The sequence below is a fragment of the Cebus imitator genome, unplaced genomic scaffold, assembly GCF_001604975.1.
Source record: "Cebus imitator isolate Cc_AM_T3 unplaced genomic scaffold, Cebus_imitator-1.0 Scaffold78, whole genome shotgun sequence".
NCBI lineage: Eukaryota > Metazoa > Chordata > Mammalia > Primates > Cebidae > Cebus > Cebus imitator.
In genome coordinates this window covers 5,067,033-5,072,596 of record NW_016107393.1, presented here as the reverse complement: position 1 = coordinate 5,072,596, position 5,564 = coordinate 5,067,033, and the positions used below count along the sequence as shown (strand labels likewise).

At 40.7% G+C, this 5,564-nt stretch overlaps 1 pseudogene; it reads right to left on the bottom strand.

Moving 5' to 3' along the window:
* Nucleotides 1–1,266: 1,266 nt before the first annotated feature.
* On the bottom strand, nt 1,267–1,376 carry LOC119471914 (annotated as a pseudogene).
* Between the last annotated feature and the right edge of the window lie 4,188 nt (nt 1,377–5,564).

The following is a 5,564-nucleotide window of genomic DNA, read 5'->3' as shown; positions in this document are numbered from 1 at the left end:
ACACTTGTAAGAAATATGCCACAATTTGCAAAATTTTTTGATTTACGGAAGTATCCATTTATTTTCACACTTGTTTTCAGCTGTTTTGAGAGAACAGGCTGACATGGACAGTATCAGTTAGCATCATTACCTGAATTCTCCTTGGTAATTGGCTTTAATTGTCAGAGCATAAGGCTAGGGAGTGGAAGATATACTATACGACTTATCTGTTCATATATCTCCCTTCTTTCCACCTTTCCCCACCTTTAGTTTGTGAGGCATACTTCCCAGTCACACGGGTTTTAGAATTCTGTCTAACCAAGGAGTTTACACCCAAGGCATAGACCACATATCAGAAGTAATCCTAATCATTTGAAATGGTATGGAACCAAAAAGAAGAATTCTAACTTTTGCATTATCATGCTATTATTTCTATAAAACAAATAATTCTTAGAAATCAAAAAAATTCTTAGAAATTCTCAGGATTTGATGTTTATCAAATCATAAACATTAGATTCTAAACCTGAATCGTAGAATCTTAGGCACTTTTGGAATTGGGATTAAATTATGCACAGTTTTGTTAATAATAATGGGTTAGATCACATGAAAGTACCATTTTTTAGTTGACAAATAATTGTGTATTTTTATGTAGTGTGTAATGTGATGGTTTGATATATTTACACAGTATAGAAAGATTCAATCAAGCTAATTAACATATCCATCACCTGACATCATTTTTTTGTGGTGAGAACATTCAAAATCTATTTTTCTAGCGATTTTGAAATGTACATTATTATTGACTGTATTAGCCATCCTTATTTTACTATGGAGAAATATCTGAGACTGGGTAATTTATAAAGAAAAGAGGTTTAATTGGGCTTATGGTTCTGCAGGCTGTACAGGAAGCATGGCAGCATCTGCTTCTGGCAAGGCAGAAGTAGGGAACTTTCAATCATAGCAGAAGGCAAAGGATGAGTGAGACATCTTACAAGGCTAGAGCAGGAGGAAGAGAGACAGGGGAGTGGTGCTACACACTTTTAAACAACCGGATCTCATGATAACTCACTATTACAAGAACATCACCAAGGAGATGGTGCTAGTCTACTCCTGACAACTCCACCCCCTTGATCCAATCACCTCCCACCAGGCCCCACCACCAGCATTGGGGATTATAAGTGAACATGAGATTTGGGTGGGGACACAGATCCAAGCCATATCATTAACCATGTTCAAAGTGCAGTGCAGTAGATCACTAAAGCTTATTCTTGCAATCTAAATAGAACTTTATAAAAACAATGGTTAGATTCCACAAAGTGGCAATGCCTCAGCTGTATACATGCTATTAGGCCCAAAGGCATGATAGGGGAGTGTTAACCTGTTCTTCTTTCCTGAAACATTGAAATTACAGATTTTGTAGGTTAAGATCAAATGTTGGCAACTTCATAAGGGTTAACTGCATAAAATCAAAGTATAATAATAAATTTTATTAAACAGAGCTATGTGCTAGGCATTCTATTAGATACATTGTTATATTAGAGTTTTACAAAAACAATATTTTAAATATTAAACTTTTGTAGGATTGATGTTGTTATTCCAATTTATAGAGGAGAAAGTGATGTAATTTGACAAAGTTGGCATGGCTATTAACTTCTGGTTTAAACTTATGCCTCTTTTTTTTTTTTTTTTTTTTTTTTAAGGTGGTGAAATGAAGGAGTTGTTAGCAGAGGCTCATGCTGTGAACTTTTTTCCAAGAAACAATATGGGAACTTACAGGAAACTGAAAGAAACCACAGACCCTTTTAAAGAAGCAGCAGGCTGCAGCCTACACCATGAGCTATGAAGATAACTGTAAGTCCCCAGAATGTTCAGGGGGAGAAATTGCCTCTAGGATATACACTCCCATTGGGGAACCTGGCAACCCAGGCCTCAGAGGAGGCCCTCAACCCTACCCAGTGCTGGAGCTGATTTAGTGAGCAATGGGGAGTATATGAGAAGGAGTGGTATTGGGACATGCTTTGTTTGCACTCCCAGATGCCAGTGGGGACAAAGGGAAGCCATTTCTGATCCTACCTCACAGTGGACCTCATGGAAGTTGTCCAGCTAACTCAGGTGGTGGTCACAGAGAGAAGCTCCCAACTGAGATTCGTGATATAATCTCAAGCTACCCCTTTGGCCGTGGGCATAAAGTGTGCTGTAGCCAAAGGTGCAGAAGCTGGATGCCCCTGCTTAGGGGGCAGACTAGGAGAGGCATGACCTGAAAGCTATGGTTTCTTTCTCAGAGGGGAAGGTTTATGGTCTAGGGCAGTTTGGGGTTCTGAGCACAGGCTGCCTGGAACCTAGGTAGCTGCTGCTAGTGGAACACTATGGGTGTGAGACTTGCCTTGCTAAGTGCATGGAACCTATGTCGGGCTTACTGCCACCTGCTACTCCCCACAACCTGTGTGGATTCTTCTGTGCAGCAGAGGTAGCTGTATTTCTCCCTGAAATACTGCCCCAGAAGCCAGAGAACTTCCCTCTGGTCCCCACTGGGGCTATTACTTGTGCCCACACATGGGGAGCCAGAGCATGGGCTTGCCTGACCCAGCCCCCACCTGGCTTTGCCCCTCCACCTGTCTGGTAGCTTAACACAAAGAACAGGGACTTTGGGGAGCTCTATGGCTCTGCCCATTGCCTGAGACACTAGAATATCTCCCCTGGGTAACATAAAGTAAGCACAAATTCCACTGCTGCCACCATAGTTGATGCTCTTTTGCAAGCGCCACCTCCTTGCTGAAGGCCAACTGACACAATCCATTACAGCATCTCCTGGTAGAAAAATACAGCACCAAGAAATAAGAAAACTTATGAGTGACCTCAGCTATCACCATTGCCTGTAACATCCTGGCTAACCAGAAGGTTTTGAGTGTGCTCATGTGACCAGTTTATTACTCTACTACAATGGGCATTTGAGAAAGCAAACACAAGTAAGGATATTTATACCAAGAAAATCTCTCAAAATATGTTATTCTGCTGCCACCTCCATCAGAGCTGGTGCTGGTTCCTGCGGCTAGTCAGGTCACATCACTGGATCTCTTTCAGACATTCCCCAGTACCAGCCTGGAGTGTGGCAGCCCCACTGGGTTGCTAGACCCAGAGAAGCAGCAGGATTCATAGTAGTCTGGCCCTCAAGGACTCCTACTCCTAGAGGAAGGGGGAGTGCTCCACATCAAGAGAGCAGGAATTCTGATATTCCACGCAGAGAGGGACAAAAGAATCCAGATGGCAAACCTTAGGTCACAGAAATGTCTACCTGTGAGAAATGTCTTTCAAAAGAGCTACAGATGCAGTGTTGGGCTCAGTAGGGAAAGTCTGCTACTCTACCCCAATAGTCAGACAGCCCTGGTGTTCATAAAGGGTCTTGGAGAAGGGGACTTCTCTCCCTTGCCCACCACTGCGGACACAGCTAGGACTTCTCCCATGGGAGCTCAGTATGGGTGCACCTGTAGATAGCCTTTGTGGGACATTTCAGGGTTACTACATTCACACAGGAGGAGTGCCCTCTGTGTTCAGGCTTGCACAAGGGATAAAGTCACAATCCATCTCTACATGGAATATCAGAATTCCTACAAATGAAAAGAGATGCCTGTCTGATCTGAATACCTAGAACACTCAGTCAGAGGAGTGTGACTGGAAGAAGGTCACTTTTCTATTGGCCCTGTAGGGAACCTGGGGTGGCTCCCTCCCTTCTCCCTGAAAAGACCCCAGTGTGTTTCCCTTCAAGCTCCCCAGCCACTACTGCCCACCATTAGATATTGCATTTACTAACTGGTTTAGCTACAGCTGGCTTTTACTCATGGACATCTTCTATTGGCCTGAAACCTGAACTGCTCAAACCAATGAATAAAATACTGGGGAAAAAATAAATTTAAAAGTATACCACTGGAGAATGAGATAAGCATCATGAAACCTCTGCCATTCTAACCCCACAGACGACGGTGAACTTACTTACACACCCAGCACATTGTTAATACAACCAGTATCTGAGAAAGCCATCATACAAAGACAAGGAAATCATAGAGAGCCTTCATCACTGAAAGCACTCAGAGCCAAATTAGGTTACAATAAACTATAAACATTAAAGTTACATCCTTGAGGGGAAAAAAAGAAAAAAAAACCACAGAGTTAAATAAAAAATAAATTCAAAAATGATAAGAAGAAATATTCTATTCAAATGAGAAGGAACTAAAAAACTAATACTGGCAATATGATAAAACAGATTTCTATAACACTCACAAAAGATCACACTAGTTCTCCAGCAATGGATCCAAATCAAGATGAAATCTTTGAAATCCCAGATAAAAATCCAAAAGGTTGACTATTAAGCTACTCAAGGAGATACAAGAGAAAGGTAAAAACCAACATTAAATAAATTTTTTAAAAACTCAGAATGTGAATGAAAAAAATTTTTAGAAAATGTTTTAAAGAAAAACCAATCGGAACTTCTGGAAATGAAAGACACATTTAAGGTATAAAAAATGCATTAAAATTAACCCAATCACACAAAGATAAAGAAATAAAAGAAAGGAACAAAGTTTTTGTAAAATATGGGATTCTGTAAAATGGCTAAACCTAAGAATCATTAGTGCTCCTGAGGGAGAAGAAACAGCAAAAATTTAGAAAACCTTTTTGAGGGAATAAATGAGAAAAAAAAAATTCCTATCTTTTTTAGAGATTTAGACATTCAAATACAAAAAGCTCTAAGAACTCCTGGGAGATTCATTACAAAAAGGACATCACCAAGGCATATCATCATCAGGCTATGTAAGGTCAATGTGAAAGAAAGAATTCTAGGAGTGGTGCAACAAAAGCATCTGGTAAAGTATAAAGGAAAACCTATCAGACTAATAACAGACTTCTCAGCAGAAATCTTATCAGCCAGAAGGGATTGAAGTCCCATCTTTAACCTCCTTAAACAGAATAACTTGTAATCCAAGAATTTTGAATTCAGCAAAATTAATTTTCATAAATGAAGGAGAAATAAAGTGCTTTACAGACAAACAAATATTGAGGGAATTTGTCACTACCAGACTGGCCCTACAAGAAATGCTAAAAAGAGTTCTAAGTCTTGAAACAAAAGGTCTATATGCACAAGAATAGAACCTCTTAAAAGCATAAAACTCATAGGGCCTATAAAATAATAACACAATGAAGAAATCAAAGTAACTAGTAATAGTCAACGTGATGACCAGAACAGTACCTCAAATCTCAATATTAGCATTGAATGTAAATGGTCTAAATGCTCCACTTAAAAGATACTGAGCCAGGTGCGGTGGCTCAAGCCTGTAATCCCAGCACTGTGGGAGGCCGAGGCGGGTGAATCATGAGGTCAAGAGATTGAGACCATCCTGGCCAACATGGTGAAACCCTGTCTCTACTAAAAATACAAAAAATTAGCTGGGCATGGTGGCACGTGCCTGTAATCCCAGCGACTCAGGAGGCTGGGGCAGGAGAATTACCTGAACCCAGGAGGCGGAGGTTGCGGTGAGCTGAGTTCGTGCCATTGCACTCCAGCCTGGGTAACAACAGCAAAACTCCGTCTCAAAAAA